Below are 22960 nucleotides of genomic sequence, written 5' to 3' on the forward strand. Positions count from 1 at the left end.
AGTGGCCTGCCTGTTCATCCAATATCTGCACACCTGCTTTAACACAGGAAAATTTGGAAGTTAATATAAGTATTAACTCTTGTCATTATAGACGACATCTGAAGATGCTTTCCAATCTTTCTTGAATATATGAAATTCAAAATTCCAGTACGATCTCTAAATTGTCAATGTAATCTTAGTAGCAATGGATCATTTACAGAAGGTAATTTTGCTGCAGCGGTCAAATATTTTTATTAAATACTGCTATTTTATAGCCATACATAGCATTAACTGCCACACAGGGTATAGCTAGAAATATGATGCTAAAGAAAATGTTCAGAAATAGGTTTCTTATTTTTTGCTAAATTGCAAACTAACAGGTTAATTACAACTATGAAGTGCTAGATAGTTTGGAGTAGTATTTACCAAGAATGAAAAAGAAGATAGACACATATGACTTGAGAAGCCTGAAGTAAAGCAAAGATAAAGTGTTTATTCCTGACTCCTGGCTTGATGTTCTTTCTTTGCATTTTTTGTTTGTTTTGTTTTGTTATTTTTTTACTTTATCTTATATGTCAGACCAAAGTTTCACAAACAACCCCAAATAATTATGTGGGTCATAAAATATATGTCCAGATACTTCTAGCTATTTTCCTTCAAAATCCTGGTTCAATCATCTGAAATGAGATCTAGAGAACCAGTAATTCTAAGAAGTATGCTAAGAGATTATTACCAAAATGAAAATTATGAAATATTTAGAAAACCATCCAGGAGCTAGGTAATCAACATTTAATAATTGGTTCTTACTATAAAAGTAAAGGATTTTATTGAAATGACTATTTAAATGAATTTTATCAAAAAGATAGAACTGAGAACTTCAGTGCTTTCTAATTAGTATCTTTGAAGTATGTTTTGCTAAAGTGGCAAAATTATTTTATCATTTGAAGTTAGCATTATGGCCACAAATGACTTCTGAGTTAGGTTTTTGAAAATCTTCAGATAATGAATTCTAAAAACTATCTTGAGTGTTTATAAAACTCCAGAAAAATCGCTGAGAAAAATATAAATAAAAATACCAGTATCCAAAATTTCTAAAATAACTCTTACAAATATACAAGAAAAAATATGTAGAATCTAGCCCAGTAGAAGAAAGCAGTACAGGTAAGTAGTTAGGTGCTTTTTAGAAAAGAAGAAAGTCAAATGACCAATAAAAAATGACTAGATGCTTGAGCTTATTAGTAATCCAGGGATATAAATCAAAACCACATTAGGTTCTAACTTTCCTTCATTAGTATGGCAACTATTAAAATAATACTGAGTATAGTCAAGAATGTAAAAAAAAATGATAATTTTTTTCCATCAATCTGTAGGATTATCTAAAGATATTTAGGAAAATTCGGCAATTAAAACCTTTATTATTCCAACAGAAACTTTTTTTAGGATAAAAGAGTACTAACATATGCAAAATCATTTACTGTTTAATATATTATTTCCTTACAGGCAAATTTTTTTCGTTGTATCAATGGATCTATTAAATACTTATCTTCCAACTATTTTGGAATATGAAATTCCTTCAAAATTTAAAACCAAAATTACATATGTTCAAGCAAAACAAAAATAGCTTCTTTACATGTATTATTTAAATATTAGAAACAGTAGGCAGAATAATGATTCTGGAACATATTTATAGGAATTAATCTGTTTCTTAGCAATAATTATCCATAGTTCTTTCCCAGAAAATGCATTTGTTTTAATTTTATGTTGATTTTTTTTAAAAAGTTACTTGCAAGCTTTTCCAAAGTTGCTGCTTCTTGTCACCAATAAAAGTTATCAACAATGTTTAGCTTAACTGAACATTAAAAATCATTTATCATATTGTCAATGTTTTATTTCTTGCACAATAAAATTTCAACAGCTTTATTTTGGTTCCAATGATTGATTAAAAATTCAAACCATTTTTTAATTTAATTTTCTATTTGAAACATCTAAATGGCATTATTCAACTCTTTTGGAATTTCTTCTGTAGCTAATGGAGCTAACATACTAACAATTACTGATGCATATTTCTTAACTGCAGAAAAATTGGGATTAAAATATATACACAATTGATTTTTTAAATAGTAATTTGATGTAAATAAAAAGCCAAACATCTCAGAATTATATGCTTCATTTTTCCAAATTCACATATTAAACCTATGAAAATGTCATCTTCAGGCATAGTTTTCTTAATTCGACTGAGTATTACCTTTTGAAATAGCAGCTATTTTTTCCCCTCAGTACTCTATATTCTACAATTCAGGGTATCACTTTTAGCCTTGTGGCTCCAACATGGACTATAAGGCTTTATCATTACATGATGTGTTTATTGGCACTTTTCAACCGATAATTGGATTTAGAGGAAAACTGAGTCGTTTTTAATTAAATATCTACTTGCATTTTTTGGTCATTGCTGCTGAAACAGATTGTTTTTAAATAGTCATTAGCAAACAGCTCATAAATAAATAGTTGTAGGTATATGAAAGATGGCAAAACCACTGTGGTCAGACCAATTAACTATGCTCTGTGTGCTAAGCTTCTATTTCCAGCTCATAATTTATATATATCTAGCCTATTATTAACTTCGTTTTCCCCAAACCTACGATATGATGATCTGGGAGTGTCATGTAAGTAGACCACATAGGAAAAAAAAAAAAAACTGTCAAATACGTCTTTCATCACCAGGCAAGACTGGAAGAAACTACTCATCTCCAACCACTACTGACTCAGTGCATATTGATTTATTATCACTCACTCTGCTGCATGCTGTACTTGAAAAAGTATCAGTATCTATGTTTTGTGTAAACCGTATGAGGAAAATAAAGTTGATTTTCAGATTTATCACCCTACTAAAGTCATCATTCTGTTAATATTTTATTTTTGTCACATACTGACAGAGGCCTGACAAGCTGTAATTATTAAACAAAATGAACATTCAACACACACGTGCTGGTTCTAATCAATCTAACTTATAATAATACTTCACTAAAAATGAAAAATCTAAGACATACTCTAAGCTGATTAGCATGGATCAACAATAGTAATAAAGTGGTAGTCCAGGGAGCTAATGAGAATATTTTACCCCCTCAAAGTTAAAACTGTACACACACTGTAGTCCAGCCATTCTTCTAGTATATTCATTTAAACTCTCACACATGTGTACCTGGAAGCATAGCGAAGGTTTTTCATCGTAGCATTTCAATACACCCATCATGGAACATGAGAGTTCAGAAGACTGAGAACTACGCCATCAATAATGGCAGCTCTCAACAAGAATGTTAACAGAAAAAAATTGTGAAATAACACACACATTATAATATTCACACAAACATTAAAAATGCACAAGACACCAGTATTATTCAGAAATAAATATTTTAATAAATTTAAAACATATATAGGTAATACTAGTTCATGACAATGGTTCCTCTGGAAATGGAAGAAAGGAAACTAACCTGAGGGCATATATTCCAATTACAACCAAAGGTAATGTAAATACAAAAAGGAATATATTAATAACTGTTATTTTTAAGTGGTGTTAAATTGGTATTTATTATATTATTTTGTATTTGTATATATTTTTAAAATTTTAATCAAAAACAAAATAATTTTGTAATGAAAAATATACTGTTTACATTGAAATTACCTTGTGAAGTAATTGCTTTACAATTTCCATGTCTCCATTACCACTTCCAAGGAATTTAAAAAAATGAAAAATAGAACGTGGTATTTTTCAAAGAAAACCTTTTTACAAGTATGAAATAAAATACATCACCAGCACATCAATTTTTTGACTCATTATCCATGTAAAATCGTATAATAGAAAAAGAGAGAATGATATAGCAGAATTTCACCTATGAGTAGAGGAAACATTTGTGTATTTATTTAAAATATCTTCTTTTTTTAATTATGCTTTAAGTTCTAGGGTACATGTGCACAATGTGCAAGTTTGTTACATATATATACATGAGACATGTTGGTGTGCTGCACCCGTTAACTCATCATTTACATTAGGTATATCTCCTAATGCTATCCCTCCCCATCCCGCCTCCCCACAATAGGCCCCAGTGTGTGATGATCCCCTTCTTGTGTTCAAGTGATCTCATGGTTCAATTCCCACCTATGAGTGAGAACACGCTGTATTAGGTTTTCTGTTCTTGCGATAGTTTGCTGACAGTGATGGTTTCCAGCTGCATCCGTGTCCCTACAAAGGACAGGAACTCACCCTTTTTTATGACTGCATAGTATTCTATGGTGTATATGTGCCACGTTTTCTTAATCTAGTCTGTCACTGATGGACATTTGGGTTGATTCCAAGTCTTTACTATTGTGAATAGTGCCGCAATAAACATACATGTGCATGTGTCTTTAAAGCAGCATGACTTATAATCCTTTGGGTATATCTGCAGTAGTGGGATGGCTGGGTCAAATGGTATTTCTAGTTCTAGATCCTTGAGGAATCTCCACACTGTTTTCCACAATGGTTGAACTAGCTTACAGTCCCACCAACAGTGTAAAATGTTCCTATTTCTCCACATCCTCTCCAGCACACATTGTTTCCTGATTTTTTTTAAAGTTTGCTATTCTAACTGGTGTGAGATGGTATCTCATTGTGGTTTTGATTTGCATTTCTCTGATGGCGAGTGATGATGAGCATTTTTTCATGTGTCTGTTGGCTGTATGAATGTCTTCTTTTGAGAAATGTCTGTTTGTATCCTTTCCCCGCTTTTTGATGGGGTTGTTTGTTTTTTTCTTGTAAATTTGTTTGAGTTCTTTGTAGGTTCTGGATGTTAGCCCTTTGTCAGATGAGTAGATTGCAAAAATTTTCTCCCACTCTATAGGTTGCCTGTTCACTCTGATGGTAGTTTCTTTTGCTGTGCAGAAACTGTTTTGTTTAATTAGATCCCATTTGTCAATGTTGGCTTTTGTTGTAATTGCTTTTGGTGTTTTAGACATGAAGGCCTTGCCCATGCCTATGTCCTCAATGGTATTACCTAGGTTTTCTTCTAGTGTTTTTATGGTTTTAGGTCTAACATTTAAGTCTCTAATCCATCTTTAATTAATTTTATATAAGGTGTGAGGAAAGGATCCAGTTTTGGCTCTCTACTAATGGCTAGCCAATTTTCCCAGCACCATTTATTAAATAGGAAATCTTTCCCCCATTTCTTGTTTTTGTCAGGATTGTCAAAGATCAGATGACTGTAGATGTGTGGTATTATTTCTGAGGGCTCTGTTCAGTTCCATTTGTCTATATCTGTTTTGGTATCAGTACCATGCTGTTTTGATTACTGTAGCCTTGTAGTATAGTTTGAAATCAGGTAGTGTGATGACTCCAGCTTTGTTCTTTTGGCTTAGGATTGTCTTGGCAATGCAGTGTCTTTTTTGGTTCCACATGAACTTTAAAGCAGTTTTTTTCCAATTCTGTGAAGAAAGTTGTTAGTAGCTTCATGGGTATGGCATCGTATCTATAAATTACCTTGGACAGTATGGCCATTTTCACAATATTCATTCTTCCTATCCATGGGCATGGTATGTTCTTCCATTTGTTTGTGTCCTCTTTTATTTCACTCAGCAGTGGTTGGTAGTTCTTCTTGAAGGGTCCTTTACATCCCTTGTAAGTTGGATTCCTAGGTACTTTATTCTCTTTGAAGCTATTGTGAATGGGAGTTCATTCATGATTTGGCTCTCTGTTTGTCTGTTACTGGTGTATATGAATGCTTGTGATTCTTGCACATTAATTTTGTATCCTGAGACTTGGCTAAAGTTGCTTATCATCTTAAGGAGAATTTGGGCTGAGACAATGGGGTTTTCTAAATATACAATCATGTCATCTGCAAACAGGGACAATCTGATTTCTTCTTTTCCTTACTGAATGCCCTTTATTTCTTTCTCTTGCCTGATTGCCCTAGCCAGAACTTCAAACACTATGTTGAATAAGAGTGGTGAGAGAGGGCACCCCCGTCTTGTGCCAGTTATCAGAAGGAATGCTTCCAGTTTTTGCCCCTTCTATATGACATTGGCTGTGAGTTTTTCATAAATAACTCTTATTATTTTGAGATACGTTCCATCAATACCGAATTTATTGAGCATTTTTAGCATGAAGGGCTGTTGAATTTTTTCAAAGGCCTTTTCTGTCTCTATTGAGATAATCATGTGGTTTTTGTCTTTGATTCTGTGTATATGCTGGATTACATTTGTTAATTTGCATATGTTGAACCAGTCTTGCATCCCAGAGGTGAAACCCACTTGATCATGGTGGATAAGCTTTTTGATGTGCTAGGGATTCAGTTTGCCAGTATTTTATTGAAGATTTTTGCATTGATGTTCATCAGGAATATTGGTCTAAAATTATCTTTTTTTGTTGTATCTATGTCAGGCTTTGGTTTCAGGATGATATTGGCCTCGTAAAATGAGTTAGGGAGGATTCCTTCTTTTTCTATTAATTGGAATTAATTTTGTCAAAGGCCTTTTCTGCATCTATTGAGATAATCATGTGGTTTTTGTCTTTGGTTTTGTTTATATGCTGGATTATGTTTATTGTGATGCATATGTTGAACCAGCCTTTCATTCCAGGGATGGAGTCTACTTTATCATGGTGGATACAATATTTGTTGTGCTGCTGGATTAGGTTTGCCAGTATTTAATTGAGGGTTTTTGCATCCATGTTCATCAGGGATAGTCATCTAAAATTCTTTTTTTGTTGTGTCTCTACCAGGCTTTGGTATCAGGGTGATGTTGGCCTCATAAAATGAGTTAGGGAGGATTCTCTCTTTTTCTATTGATTGGAATAGTTTCAGAAGAAATGGTACCAACTCTTCCTTGTACCTCTGGTAGAATTCGGCTGTGAATCCATCTGGTCCTGGACTTTTTTTGATTGGTAAGCTATTATTTATTGCCTCAATTTTGGAGCCTGCTATTGGTCTATTCAGGGATTCAACTTCTTCCTGGTTTAGTCTTGGGAGAGTGTAAGTGTCCAGGAAATTATCCATTTCTTCTAGGTTTTCTAGTTTATTTGCGGAGGCGTTTATAGTATTCTCTGATGGTAGTTTGTATTTCTGTGGCATCGGTAGTGATATCCCCTTTATCATTTTTTATTGTGTCCATTTCATTATTCTCTCTTTTCTACTTTATTAGTCTTGCTAGTGGTCTTTCAATTTTGTTGATCTTTTCAAAAAACCAACTCCTGGATTCATTGATTTTTTGGAGGGATTTTTGTGTCTCTATCTCCTTCAGTTCTGCTCTGATCTTAGTTATTTCTTGCCTTCTGCTAGCTTTTGAATGTGTTTGCTCTTGCCTCTCTAGTTCTTTTAATTATGAGGTAAGGGAGTCAATTTTAGATCGTTCCTGCTTTCTCTTGTGGGCATTTAGTGCTATAAATTTCCCTGTACACACTGCTTTAAATGTGTCCCAGAGATTCTGGTATGTTGTATCTTTGTTCTCATTGGTTTCAAAGAGCATCTTTATTTCTGTCCTCATTTCGTTATGTACCCATTAGTCATTCAGGAACAGGTTGTTCAGTTTCCATGTAGTTGAGTGCTTTTGATTGAGTTTCTTAGTCCTGAGTTCTACTTTGATTGCACTGTGGTCTGAGAGACAGTTTGTTATAATTTCTGCTCTTTTACATTTGCTGTGGAGTGCTTTACTTCCAACTACGTGTTCAATTTTGGAATAAGTGTGATGTGATGCTGAGAAGAATGTATATTCTGTTGATTTGGGGTGGAGAGTTCTGTCGATGTCTATTAGGTCCACTTGGGGCAGAGTTGAGTTCAATTCCTGGATATCCTTGTTAACTTTCTGTCTCATTGATCTGTCTAATGTTGACAGTGGGGCGTTAAAGTCTCTCATTATTATTGTATGGATGTCTAAGTCTCTTTGCAAGTCTCTAAGGACATGCTTTATGAATCTGGGTGCTCCTGTATTGGGTGCATATATATTTAGGCTAGTTAACTCTTCTAAATTGATCTCTTTACCATTATGTAATGGCCTCTGTGTCTCTTTTGATCTTTGATAGTTTAAAGTCTGTTTTATCAGAGACTAGGATGGCAACCCCTGGGGCAAACTGATGGGTCTTGACTCTTTATCCAATTTGCCAGTCTGTGTCTTTTAATTGGACCATTTAGTCCATTTACATTTAAGGTTAATATTGTTACTTATGAACTTCATCCCATCATTATGATATTAGCTGATTATTTTGCTCACTAGTTGATACAGTTTCTTCCTAGAATCGATGGACTTTACATTTTGACATGTTTTTGCAATGGCTGGTACCTGTTGTTCCTTTCCATGTTTAGTGCTTCCTTCAGAATCTCTTGTAGGGCAGGCCTGGTGGTGACAAAATCTCTCAGCATTTGCTTGTCTGTAAAGGATTTTATTTCTCCTTCACTTATGAAACTTAGTTTGGCTGGATATGAAATTCTGGGTTGAAAATTATTTGCCTTTAGAATGTTGAATATTGGCCCCCACTCTCTTCTGGCTTGGAGGGTTTCTGATGAGAGATCTGCTGTTAGTCTGATGGGCTTCCCTTTGTGGGTAACCCGACCTTTCTCTCTGGCTGCTCTTAACATTTTTTCCTTCATTTCAACTTTGGTGAATCTGACAATGATGTGTCTTGGAGTTGCTCTTCTCAAAGAATATCTTTGTGGCATTTTCTGTATTTCCTGAATTCGAATGTTGGCCTGCCTTACTAGGTTAGGGAAGTTCTCTTGGATGATATCCTGCCTTTCTAGGTTAGGGAAGTCTTGGAGTTGCTCTTCTCAAAGAATATCTTTGTGGCATTTTCTGTATTTCCTGAATTTGAATGTTGGCCTGCCTTACTAGGTTAGGGAAGTTCTCTTGGATGATATCCTGCAGAGTGTTTACCAACTTGGTTCCATTTTCCCTGTCACTTTCAGACATACCAATCAGACATAGATTTGGTCTTTTCCATAATCCCATATTTCTTGAAAGCTTTGTTCAATTCTTTTTACTCTTTTCTCTCTACGCTTCTCTTCTGGCTTCATGTCCTTCATTTGCTCTTCAATTGCTGATACTCTTTCTTCCAGTTAATCGACTCAGTTACTCAAGCCTGTGCAATTGTCATGTAGTTCTTGTGTTACAGTTTTTATCTCTATCAGTTCTTTTAAGGTCTTCTCTGCATTGATTATTCTAGTTATCCATTCATCCATTCTTTTTTCAAGGTTTTTAGTTTCTTTGTGCTGCTTACATAGTTCTTCCTCTAGCTCTGAGAAGTTTAATCAACTGAAACCTTCTTTTCTCAATTCGTCAAAGTCATTCTCTGTTCAGCTTTGTTCCATTCCTGACAATGAGCTGCATTCCTTTGGAGGGGGAGATGCACTTTGATTTTTTGAATTTCCAGCTTTTGTGCCCTGCTTTTTCCCCATCTTTGTGGTTTCATCTACCTTTGGTCTTTGATGATGGTGACGTACTGATGGGGTTTCGGTGTGGGTGTCCTTTCTGTTTGTTAGTTTTCCTTCTAACAGTCAGGACCCTCAGCTGTAGGTCTGTTCAAGTTTGCTTGAGGTCCACTTCAGACTCTGTTTGCCTGGGTATCAGCAGTGGACGCTGCAGAAGATTGAATATTGCTAAACAGTGAGTGTTGCTGTCTGGTTCTTGCTCTGGAAGCTTCGTCTCAGTGGTGTACCCCACTACATGAGGTGTGAGGTGTCAGTCTGCACCTAGTGGTGGATGTCTCTCTGTTAGGCTACTCAGAGATCTGGGACCCACTGTGCAAGCAGTCTGTCCATTCTCAGAACTCAGCCTCCATGCTGGGAGATCCACTGCTCTCTTCAAAGCTGTCAGACAGGGACATTTACCTCTGCTGAGGTTTCTGCTGCTTTTTGTTTAGCTATGCCCTGTCCCCAGAGGAGTTAAAATATCTTCTTAAGATATACTCATGGACAAGAAATATAAGACAAGTGCTCAAGGTCACTGATCATCAGAGAAATCCAAAACAAAATGACAAGATACCATCCCATACCCAGTCAGAATGACTGTTATTAATTTAAAAGCCAAAGTAATAAGAAGAATGTATGTGGGCAAGGCTTCAGGGTAAAATAAACTCTTATATACTGGAGGTAAGAATGTTCATTCACTGTGGAAATCGGTTTGTGGATTTCTAAAAGTACTAACAATAGAACTACCATTCCACACAGCAAACCTATTACTTGTTTTTGTTTTGTTTTGTTTTGTTTTGTTTTGTTTTGTTTGAGATGGAGTCTCGCTCTGTCACCCAGGCTGGAGTGCAGTGGCTGGATCTCAGCCCACTGGAAGCTCCACCTCCCGAGTTTATGTCATTACCTTGCCTCAGCCTCCTGAGTAGCTGTGACTAAAGCTGCCCACCACCTCGCTTGGCTAGTTATTGTGTTTTTTAGTAGAGACAGGGTTTCACTGTGTTAGCCAGGATGGTCTTGATCTCCTGACCTCTTGATCCACCCATCTCGTCTTCCCAAAGTACTGGGATTACAGACTTGAGCCACTGTGCCTGGCCACTGTCCTCTTGTATTTTACTAAGCTGTTTTTTTTAGTTCTCCTTGAAGAGATTCTTTACCTCCCTTGTAAGTTGGAATCCTAGGTATTTTATTCTCTTTGAAGCTATTTTGAATGGGAGTTCATTCATGATGTGGCTGTCTGTTTGTCTGTTAGTGGTGTATAAGAATGCTTGTGATTTTTGCACATTGATTTCGTATCCTGAGACTTGGCTAAAGTTGCTTATCAGCTCAAGGAGATTTTGGGCTGAGGCAATGGGGATTTCTAAATATACAATCATGTCATCTGCAAACAGGGACAATTTGACTTCTTCTTTTCCCAACTGAATGCCCTTTATTTCTTTCTCTTGCCTGATTGTCCTAGCCATAACTTCCAACACTATGTTGAATAGGAGTGGTGAGAGAGGGCATCCCTGTCTTATGCCAGTTTTCAGAGGGAATGCTTCTACTCTTTGCCCATTCAGTATGATACTGGGTGTGGATTTGTAATAAGTAACTCTTATTATTTTAAGATATGTTCCATCAATACCGAATTTATTGAGCATTTTTAGCATGAAGGGCTGTTGAATTGTGTCAAAGGCCTTTTCTGCATCTATTGAGATAATCATGTGGTTTTGGTCTTTGGTTTTGTTTATATGCTGGATTATATTTATTGTGATGCATATGTTGAACCAGCCTTTCATTCCAGGGATGGAGCCTACTTTATCATGGTGGATACAATATTTGTTGTGCTGCTGGATTAGGTTTGCCAGTATTTAATTGAGGGTTTTTGCATCGATGTTCATCAGGGATAGTCATCTAAAATTCTCTTTTTTTGTTGTGTCTCTACCAGGCTTTGGTATCAGGGTGATGTTGGCCTCATAAAATGAGTTAGGGAGGATTCTCTCTTTTTCTATTGATTGGAATAGTTTCAGAAGGAATGATACCAGCTCTTCCTTGTACCTCTGGTAGAATTCAGCTGTGAATCTCTCTGGTCCTGGACTTTTTTTTAGTTGGTAGGCTATTAATTATTGCCTCAATTTCGGAGCCTGCTATTGGTCTATTCAGGAATTCAACTTCTTCCTGGTTTAGTCTTGGGAGAGTGTAAGTGTCCAGGAAATTATCCATTTCTTCTAGGTTTTCTAGTTTATTTGCATAGAGGTGTTTATAGTATTCTTCGATGGTATTTTGCATTTCTGTGGGGTCGATGGTGATATCCCCTTTATCATTTTTTATTGCATCTATTTGATTCTTCTCCCTTTTCTTCTTTATTAGTCTTGCTAGCAGTCTATCAATTTTGTCGATCTTTTCAAAAAAACAACTCCTGGATTCATTATTTTTTTGGAGGGATTTTTGTGTCTCTATCTCCTTCAGTTCTGCTCTGATCTTAATTATGTTTGCCTTCTGCTAGCTTTTGAATGTGTTTGCTCTTGCTTCTCTAGTTCTTTTAAATGTGATGTTAGAGTGTCAATTATAGATCTTTCCTGCTTTCTCTTGTGGGCATTTAGTGCTATAAATTTCTCTCTACACACTGCTTTAAATGTGTCCCAGAGATTCTGGTATGTTGTATCTTTGTTCTCATTGGTTTCAAAGAACATCTTTATTTCTGTCTTTGTTTCATTATGTACCCAGTGGTCATTCAGGAGCGGGTTGTTCCGTTTCTATGTAGTTGAGTGCTTTTGATTGCGTTTCTTAGCTCTGAGTTCTACTTTAATTTCACTGTGGTCTGACAGACAGTTTGTTACAATTTCTATTCTTTACATTTGCTGAGGAGTGCTTTACTTCCAACTATATGTTCAATTTTGGAATAAGTGTGATGTGGTGCTGAGAAGAATGTATATTCTGTTGATTTGGGGTGGAGAGTTCTGTCGATGTCTATTAGGTCCGCTTGGTGCAGAGTTGAGTTCAATTCCTGCATATCCTTGTTAACTTTCTGTCTCATTAATCTGTGTAATGTTGACAGTGGGGTGTTAAAGTCTCCCATTATTATTGTATGGAAGTCTAAGTCTCTTTGTAAGTCTCTAAGGACTTGCTTTATGAATCTGGGTGCTCCTGTATTGGGTGTATATATATTTAGGATAGTTAGCTCTTCCTGATGAATTGATCCCTTTATCATTAGGTAATGGCCGGCTTTGCCTCTTTTGATCTTTGATGGTTTAAAGTCTATTTTATCAGAGACTGGGATTACAACTCCTGCTTTTTTTTGTTTTCCATTTGCTTGATAGATCTTCCTCCATCCCTTTCTTTTGAGCCTACATGTGTCTCTGCATATGAGATGGTCTCCTGAATACAGCAAACTGATGGTTCTTGGCTCTTTATCCAATTTGCCAGTCTGTGTCTTTTAATTGGACCATTTAGTCCATTTACCTTTAAGGTTAATATTGTTATTTGTGAACTTCATCTTGTCATTATGATATTAGCTGGTTATTTTGCTCACTAGTTGATGCAGTTTCTTCCTAGAATCAATGAACTTTACATTTTGGCATGTTTTTGCAATGGATGGTACCTGTTGTTCGTTCCTATGTTTAATGCTACCTTTAGGATCTCTGGTAGGGCAGGCCTGGTGGTGACAAAATCTCTCAGCATTTGCTTATCTGTAAAGGATTTTATTTCTCCTTCACTTATGAAACTTAGTTTGGCTGGATATGAAATTCTGGGTTGAAATTTATTTTCTTTAAGAACGTTGAATATTGGCCCCCACTCTCTTCTGGCTTGGAGAGTTTCTGCTGAGAGAATCTGCTCTTAGTCTGATGTGCTTCCCTTTGTGGATAACCTGACATTTCTCTCTGGCTGCCCTTAACATGTTTTCCTTCATTTCAACTTCGGTGAATCTGATAATGATGTATCTTGGAGTTGCTCTTCTCGAGGAATATCTTCGTGGCATTCTCTATATTTCCTAAATTTGAATGTTGGCCTGCCTTACTAGGTTGGGGAAGTTCTCTTGGATGATATCCTGAAGAGTGTTTTCCAAGTTTTTTTCATTTTCCCCGTCACTTTCAGGCACACCAAACAGACATAGATTTGGTCTTTTCACATAATCCCATATATCTTGGAGGCTTTGTTCATTTCTTTTTACTCTTTTTTCTCTGCACTTCTGTTCTCACTTCATTTCATTCATTTGATCTTCAATCACTGATACTCTTTCTTCCAGTTGATCGAATCAGTTACTAAAGCTTGTGCATTTGTCATGTATTTCTCGTGTCTTGGTTTTCATCTCTATCAGTTCTTTTTAGGTCTTCTCTGAGTTGATTTTTCTATTTATCCATTCATCCATTTCTTTTCAGGGTTTCTAGTTTCTTTGAGCGGGTTATGTAGTTCCCCCTTTAGCTCTGAGAAGTTTGATCAACTGAAGACTTCTCTCAACTTGTCAATTTTCCATCCAGCTTTGTTCCATTCCTGGTGATGTGCTGTGTTCCTTTAGAGTGGGAGATGCACTCTGATTTTTTGAATTTCCAGCTTTTCTGCACTGCTTTTTCCCCATCTTTGTGGTTTTATCTGCCTTTGGTCTTTGATCATGGTGACATACTGATGGGGTTTTGGTGTGGGTGTCCTTTCTGTTTGTTAGTTTTCCTTCTAACAGTCAGGACCCTTAGCTGCAGATCTGTTGGAGCTTGCTTGAGGTCCACTCGATACGCTGTTTCCCTGGGTATCAGCAGCGGAGGCTGCAGAAATAGAATACTGCAGAACAGTGAGTGTTGCCATCTGATTCTTGCTCTGGAAGCTTCATCTCAGGGGTGTACCCAGCTGTGTAAGGTGTGAGGTGTCAGTCTGCACCTAGTGGAGGATGTCTCCCATTAGGCTACTCAGGGGTCAGGGACCCACTTGACCAGGCAGTCTGTCCAATCTCAGATCTCAACCTCCATGCTGGGAGAACCAGTGCTCTCTTCAAAGCTGTCAGACAGGGTCTTTTACATCTTCAGAAGTTCTACTGCTTTTTATTTAGCTATGCCCTGTCCCTAGAGGTGTAGTCTACAGAGGCAGGCAGGCCTCCTTGAGCTGAGGTGGGCTCCACACAATTCGAGCTTCCTGGGGGCTTTGTTTACCTACTTAAGTCTCAGCAATGGTGGGTGCTCCTCTCCCAACCTTGCTGCTGCCTTTCAGTTAGATCTCAGACTGCTGTGCTAGCAATGAGGGAGGCTCCCTAGGCATGGGACCCCCTGAGCCAGGTGTGGGATATAATCTCCTGGTGTTCTGTTTGCTAAGACCCTTGGTAAAATGCAGTATTAAGGTGGGAGTTACCAGATTTTCCAGGTATGTGTGTCTCAATTTCCCTTGGCTAGGAAAAGGAATTTCCTTCCCCCTTGTACTTCCTAGGTGAGGTGATGCCTTGCCCTGCTTCAGCTCTCACTGGCTGGGCTACACTCACAGACCAGCATCGACTGTCCGGCATGCCCCAGTGAGATGAACCCGGTACCTCAGTTGAAAATGCAGAAATCACCTGTCTTCTGTGTTGCTCATGCTGGCAGCCGGAGGCTGGAGCTGTTCAGCCATATTGCGTCCCCCTCCACCTTTTATTGTGGTTTCTATTTCACTAGGTGCATTTCAGATTTATGGTAGAAATATATTTGAGCTTGTCACTGCAGATCAAAGAAGTGATTAGAGTGAGGCCGACATTCCTTTTCATCCTGTGTTGCTAGAAGGTTCCCCTTAATTTTTGAAAGTTTTCCTAGTAGTATTATTTGATTGTAGCCTTCTTCATCTTATGAATTCTTCCATGTCCTAGGTCTCCTGATAATGATCCCCTTGTGTCTTAGTCTTAAAATTGCTTTGTCAGTTTATTTGCTGGGTTGGAGTCTTGCTCCTACCAGGTCATGGTGCACAGGGGAGATGATGGCTTACTACAGCTTCAGATTCCTGGACTAAATTAATTCTCCTATTTCAGCCTCCAGAGTTTCTGCAACTACCGGCATGCACCACTACACTTAGCTACTTTTTTTTCCTATATTTTTGTAGAGAGGATCTCACCACATATTGTCAAAACTGACATTAAAGCCTGAGGCTCAAGCAGCGCAGCTGCCTCAGCCTTCCACATTGGCTCACAGTGTAAGCCACAAAGCATGGCCTTCCAGCTTCTGAGAATTCAAATGCTTATGTGCAAGGCATTCTTAGGCTTATATAAAGAATCAAAAGAAATACAAGAGCATTTAGCAGAAAAGGCATCCCTGGATTTAAATGTTATTTAAAAATAAATTTAAGGCCTGAAAGGTAGATATGAAGGAGTCCAATATTCTTAAATTAAGTGGATATCACAGAAGTGCAGAGTTGTGAAATATAAGGGGACATAAATCAATAATTAATATTGTACCTGGATGTTTAAACATTAACACGAGATCGTAGTGTAAGTTTTGAAATTACTTGAGGAGAGAATTTAGAACTAAAGAATATGATGTGAGCAGTAGGATTGAATAGAAGTAATATTTTGAGAAGGAGAATTTTAAGATTGCAGACTCTACAGCAGAAAACAAGACAATAAATAAAAGTTCTTAACAAAGAAGTTTAAGCAGAACAAATTAAAATTCTTACTTAGTTTTCCATCCTAATATGGTGGAAATTGAAAACTGTCATTTTCAACTTTACATTTCATATGTAGAGTATTGGTGAAGTTAGGTATTTATTGACTTCAGGATACACAAGCTAACACATTTCCATTGGAAAATTAGCCAGCGAACATATCAAAGGTGAAAGGCTGACCTCTAACTAAGAGCACATTAAGGATACATTATAGGAGAACCTCTTCTATTTTGAAAGAGTAACAATGTTGTAATCTCCCCTTTCATAGAATTGCTTATTGCAATAAAAGCAAATCTTGGCCATCATTAGAAATTACTGTCTAGTACATGTTAATTTGTCAACATTTAAGATAAAGCCAACCATTTAGAGGTAAAGGAGAACTTTTATGTGAAAATTTAGTATGTGGTTGTTTGAAGGTAACAGTATTTGTGTGTGAGATGAACTGAACAACGAGAGAAAATTTGAGCCCATTAACATTAAATGTCCACAACAGGTAAGGTCAGAGGCAGAACACAGATTGGTGTTTGCTAGCAGCTGAGGGAAGGAGAAAATGAAAGCTTAACTTGTAGCTGGAGTTTTAGTTTGGAGTCATGAAAATGTTTTCGAATTCAGTGCAGGTAGTTACTGTCCAAAACAGAATACACTTAATGCTACTTAACTGTTTACATTATAATATTTAATTTTGTTATGTGAATTTCTTCACAACAACAAAATAAATCAACTATTTTTTGTTTTGTTTTGTTTTGTTTTTTCCCTTTACCTCTCCTTAGTTGCATAACCATCATCTCTTGGTGACATATGGTCATTTATCCAGGAAGAGGTTAGCTCTCTGCATGGAGGACCTCCATAATTCTCTTTTTCATGTGACATGGAACCTTTAATATTAAAATGATGGAACATAATGTAAAGATCACCAAGTCTGAAACACTATATTCTCTTCCCAAACAACTTCTACAATTATTCCTTTGTTCCCTAAATTACTAGACAGTCGTGACACTGTGAATATTCTTATGGCTTTGGATAATCCCATGGCTCCTGCAAGGCTAGTTGTAATGTAGCTGAAGGCAGACATCAATTCTTTAGTAAAAGTTCATTTGTAATGGTTAATAACTACTTAGTGATTATTTTCCTTTTCATATGAATTACTGATGACTACCAATGACACAGGGAAAACATGTAAAACCACCAAACTTGACAGACTTTAGGTTTACATACATTGTACTTTCTCAGTTGAAGAAGGAAAATTTTCTCTTCTTATTCAGTTCATCTCACACACACAAATACTTTTACCTTTGAACAACCCCATACTAAATTTTTACATAAAAGTTATCCTTTATCTCATTTATCTCTAAATGCTTGGCTTTATCTTAAGTGTTGACAAATTAAAATGTACTAGAGAATATTTTCTAATGATGGCCAAGATTTACTTTTACTGCAATAAGCAATTCTATGAAAGGGGAGATTACAACATTGTTGCTCTTTCAAACTATAAGAGGTTCTCCTGTAACCTACATGACTTTTTGTATCTGTCTCCTTTCCTTTTGCATGATGTCCAGAAGTTTTATTTACATCATAGCCCTTCACTCTTTCCACAAGCTGTTAACCCATTATTTTATTTGGGTTGTTTCCACCACAGTGTTTCTATGCACCTGTATTTGTTTGAGTACACTTATTCAATTCTGGGTGTATATACAGTGGAATTCTTGGTCCTATGATAATTATGTTTGTTTTATTGAGGAACCACCATATTTCTCCATAGTAACTGCATCATTTTCCATTGCAACTAGCATTGTATCAGGGTTCCAGTTTATCTGCATCCTGTCAAACACTTGCTATTTCCTGCTTCTTAAAATTTATTGTCATTCTAGTGTGTGTGTGAAGTCTGGTATCTCACTTTGGATTTGAAATGCATTTGCTGAATCACAGATTATGAGTATCTGTTCCATGTGCTTTTTGGGCATTTGCCTATTTTATTTGGAGAAATATCTATTTAGATGTTTGGTTCTTTAAATTTTTTTAAGCTGTAAGTTATTTATGTTTTGGATGCTAGAAGTTGAAACTTTAAAATTTGTTCCTTAAACTTATGCACACAGAAATCGTCCACTTTCCTGAGAAAATTGGATTACGCTGCACCATCTAGAGACCATGCATACTGTGATTATGGTCATTCTAGTCGGGATGAACATTTCTCTGGAGGATGTCAGTACTATAACATTTCCTAGATTTGTCAAATAGATTTCTTCTGACATTAAGAATTTCTTTTTTCAATTTGGTTATTGTGATGGCTACAGTAAGGCCCGGTGGTAGAGATTATTCTGAAGATCCAAGTGGAATTTCTTACAGAGAAGCATTTCAGGGATATTGTAAGGGTCCAGAATGGATTTGTAAATTAAAAAATTTAATAGAACAGACTATTATTTTAATGAAATTCTAAGGAAAATTGTAAAGGAAAAATATAACATGTTTAAATATTGAGTATTCTTAACAGTATAAAGCATAGGGAATGATATGAAGGTGAGAACTTCAGTTCATGTTCAGAAAATGTGACTCAACATTTACTTTAGAATTAAATTTGTTAAGCTTCAAATACTACTCTTATACTTCTTTCTAATGAAACCTTGTGACTATTGCAGGCATAATTAATATCCTGTCAACAAAGGCAGAGGAAAGTAGATATTTCCAAATAGTACTTTAACTTATTCATGCATTAGTGATAGCAGTAAAAAATGTTTAAAGGTAGTCCAATGTATTATTTTATCAACTCTGCAGGGAACTTTCATGGTGCACCACCTGCACAAGGGCCCTGGTTGTCTCATGGTGGAAGCAACCAACATGATTATAACAATACACAAGATAGATATGGCAGAAGTCAGGAGAGTTACTCAACGAGCTGTGGTGATTTTTATTCCTGTGGTCATGAGCACATTGACAATGGTTGTTGCAAGTAATGGTTTAGTAATAAGTTTTTGCAAATAGGAATAATATAAAATAGTTGGGATTTAATCAATTGTTTTTTAGATGGAGTGTAGCTTTGTTCCCCAAGCTGGGGTGCAGTGGCTCCATCTTGGCTTACTGCACTCTCTGCCTTCTGGGTCCAAGCTATTCTCTTGCCTCAGCATCCTAAGTAATCGGTATTAGACATGTGTGCACCACCTCTGGCTAATTTTTTGTATTTTCCGTACAGACAATGTTTCACTATGTTTGCCAGTCTGTTCTCAAAATCCTGATCCACCCTCCTCAGACTCCCAAAGTGCTACGATTACAGGCATGAGCAACCACTCTCAGCCTATCAGATTTAATTGATGATATGAATGGAAATGCTATAAACCTCATACTTTTGTTAAAGTGAAGTGTATAGAACATAAACAACAGCATAAAGTTTAAGATGGAGTTGCTTAAGGGTTTAAGAAATCATCAAATGATAAAAATAAAAAGATTTGGACTTAAACAACTAAACCAATTAAGTTTCCTGATTAAACAACCTAAAGAAATAAAATTCATGACGTTGCAGAAGTTTTACAGTCCGTAATTCTTACAATTGACAGACCAGTCTGCAAGGAGAAAGTATTTTCTTGAGAAAATTTTGACAAGATCATCACTTTTTATAGGGTAAGGGTGCAAATAATTTTTTTTTTTTTTTTTTTTTTTTTTTTTTTTTGAGACGGAGTCTCGCTCTGTGGCCCAGGCTGGAGTGCAGTGGCCGGATCTCAGCTCACTGCAAGCTCCGCCCCCCGGGTTCACGCCATTCTCCTGCCTCAGCCTCCCCAGTAGCCGGGACTACAGGCGCCCGCCACTTCGCCCGGCTAGTTTTTTGTATTTTTTAGTAGAGACAGGGTTTCACCGTGTTAGCCAGGATGGTCTCGATCGGCTGACCTAGTGATCCGCCCGTCTCGGCCTCCCAAAGTGCTGGGATTACAGGCTTGAGCCACCGCGCCTGGCCGCAAGTAATTTTTAAGGGAGAAGTTACCAACTTTTATGTTCAAGTGAGTTAGTCACGTTATGAAATTGTGTTTTCATTCACCGGTAAAGTAGGATTGTAAGCATGAAGTGAAAAGATAAAACTCCCTAGTCTTGTTTATCTTACTGTCCAGGTTTGATGGCTCAGGTCTTTAATTCCAACATTGGGGAGGCCAAGGCTTGCAGATATCTTTAGGTCACGAGTTGAAGACCAGGCTGGCCAACACCATGAAATCCCATCTCTACCCAAAACACAAAAATTAGCTGGGTGTGGTGGTGAATGCCTGTAATATGTTACAATTAGTTGGGAGGCTCAGGCAGGAGAATCATTTGAACCTCGGAGGTCAAGGCTGCAGTGAGCCAATACTGCACCATGCACTTTAGCCTGGGTGACAGAGCAAGACTCCAACTCAAAAATAATTATATAAATCAACAAACAAATAAATAATAAATAGGGTATCCTTCAGTTAAAGCACTTATCCTTTCTTTTTTAGAGACAGGGTCTTACTCTGTTGTCCTGCCCTGACTGTACCACCATTGTAGCACACTAGCCTTGAACTCCTGGGTTCAAATGTGCAAGCCTTCCATTTCAGCCTCCCAAGTAGCTGGAATTACAGACACACACCACCGTGCCCAGCTTTTGTGTTTGTGTTTGTGTGTGTGTAGTAGGGATAATGATTTTCATTTGGATATATTGTTCAGGCTGGTCTCAAACTTCCAGGCTTAAGTGATCCTCCTTCCTTGGCCTTCCAAAGCATTGTGATTATGGTAGTGAGCCACTTAGTCTGGAATATCAATTCTTGGTATGAGTGGCAATCCATCTTTTCTCCTTTAATTCTTTTGAGATATACAATAAATCATTATTAAGTGTACTTGTCCTGTGCTACTGAACACTAGATCTTATTCCTTCTAAACAACCATAATTTAAGCTATGGTCATCCCCTCTTTGATCCCTTCATTACCAGGACACATTGCTTGTATCAGAATATTGTACATATGCCATAAGTATCTACAACTGTTATGTCCAAATTTTTAAAAATAAGAAAAAAATTAATAAAAAGGGTATCTCCAAAAAAGTGATAAAACAGGAGGCTCTAATTTGTTCCTTCATCCACAAATGCAACAAATTAAAAGCCATACCCACATTAATTCCCTATGAGATAAACTCAGAAACTAGTTGCGATACTCTTGCACAAATTATTATGAAAATACTCACTTAAAAAGAGGTAAGAAAAACTGAATCATAGTCGTCTTCTAGAGTTTATGTCTCACACAGTGCCCTAGAATCAACAAAGAACTGTTATTTCACAACTTCTCCCAGAGGACTGAAGTATTAATCCACATGTGTAATGCCCCAACTCTTACAGCTGCTTCTCAATGAAGTGATTCCTAACTTGCCTATCTCTGGATTCTAACACAGACTGGTATTGATAACTCTACTACGACCTCCAAGATAAAAAAGGGGTTTAAATAGACATTCAAGTACTTCTGAAACTGTTTCCTCCTGGCTTACTGGATCTCAAGCAGTCAATGAAGCTCAGCTGCCACTTTGTACCTCGAAGAACTTAGATTATATATCTAATGCCTGAAGTTCTTTTTTCCTTTTTTTTCTTTTGAGACGGATTTCTGCTCTCTCACCTAGGCTGGAATGCAATAGCACAATGTCAGTTCACTGCAACCACTGCCTCCCAGGCTCAAGTGATTTCCCTACCTCAGCCTCCTGAGTAGCTAGGATTACAGGCACCTGCCACCATGCCAACTGACTTCCGTATATTTTAGTAGAGACAAGTTTTCACCATGTTGGTCAGGCTGGTCTCAAACTCCTGACCTAAGGTGACTCACCTGCTTTGGCCTCCCAAAGTGCTGGGATTACAGGCATGAGCCACTGCACCCAGCCACACCTTGACTTTTGTAGCTTCTGCCCACATATCTTCCTGCTAATTCTCCTGACGTTTGGATCTGTCAAGGTCCTCTGAGATCAGGCACGTAGGCATTTCTCATCAGTCTTCATCGTCACTCACTCTATCAATATACTGAGCTTCTAAATTTTCCTAGAAGTCAAACTACCCAACTATTACCCTGACTTCTCAGGTTGCTGCCTAAGAGTTTGAATACTAACTTGCCAATCTCTGGAAGCTAATGAATCCTACCTTTCTGTAGTCCCGGGATTCTAAAGAGGAAAAAAGATTGTTTTACAATGGGCTGCGTGATTTTTAAACTTGCCTATTGATATAGTTTGGACATTTGTCCCTCCAAGCCTCAGGTTGAAACGTAGTCCCTCACACTGTAAATGACACCTAGTGGGAGGTGTGTGTTTGTGTCATGGGACTGGATCACTCATAAATTGCTTGGCACCTTTGCCAAGGCTAATAAGTGAGTTTACTGCTGTATTAATTTTCACAATGCCACTTACCTCCAAATAGGTTGTTGAAAAGGGACTGATACCTTCTCCCCTCTCTCACTTCCTCTCTCCACATGTGGTATACCTTTTTTCCTTTTATCTTCTGTCCTGAGTGGAAGCCTCGTGGGCCTCTCACTAGATGCAGACACTGGCACCACACATCTTAACAGCCTGCAAAACCAGGAGCCAATGAAAACTCTTTTCTTTACAAATTTTTCAGTCTGTTATTATTTTATGGTAACACAAATAGACTAAGACATGTATCTCTGGCTGATAACCTGCCCACATCAGTAAGGAGTGGAGTTCAGCATTCACTATTTCCTGCATTCCATAGAGGACAAAGAGGTGGTTTTCAGTAGTCCCATGAGTTCTTCCTTAAATCCAACCCTTGGCTTGTTCTAGCTTTCAACTTCTGCATGGAAGCACCCCAACTTTTTAAACTTTTCCCTTGGGACCACTATTTTTTTTTTTAGATCAAGTCTTACTCTGTCACCCAGGTTGAGGTGCAGTGGCATGATCTCAGCTCACTTTGACTTCTACCTCCCAGGTTCAGGAGATACCCTGCCTCAACCTTGCAAGTAGCTGAGACTACAGCCATACACCACCAGGCCTGGCT

At 37.3% G+C, this 22960-nt stretch overlaps 1 pseudogene across 1 annotated transcript in view; it reads left to right on the forward strand.

Moving 5' to 3' along the window:
- LOC141409579 (RNA-binding motif protein, Y chromosome, family 1 member A1-like) overlaps nt 1-18962 on the forward strand; it is a 304090-nt pseudogene extending 285128 nt beyond the window's left edge. The window contains exons 7-10 of the transcript XR_012430515.1: nt 4807-4821; nt 18100-18185; nt 18282-18349; nt 18756-18962. The product of XR_012430515.1 is annotated as an RNA-binding motif protein, Y chromosome, family 1 member A1-like (transcript). The remainder of the gene's footprint in view (nt 1-4806; nt 4822-18099; nt 18186-18281; nt 18350-18755) is intronic.
- The last annotated feature ends 3998 nt before the right edge of the window (nt 18963-22960 follow it).

The sequence above is a fragment of the Macaca fascicularis genome, chromosome Y (genome assembly GCF_037993035.2).
Source record: "Macaca fascicularis isolate 582-1 chromosome Y, T2T-MFA8v1.1".
In the NCBI taxonomy this organism is placed as follows: domain Eukaryota; kingdom Metazoa; phylum Chordata; class Mammalia; order Primates; family Cercopithecidae; genus Macaca; species Macaca fascicularis.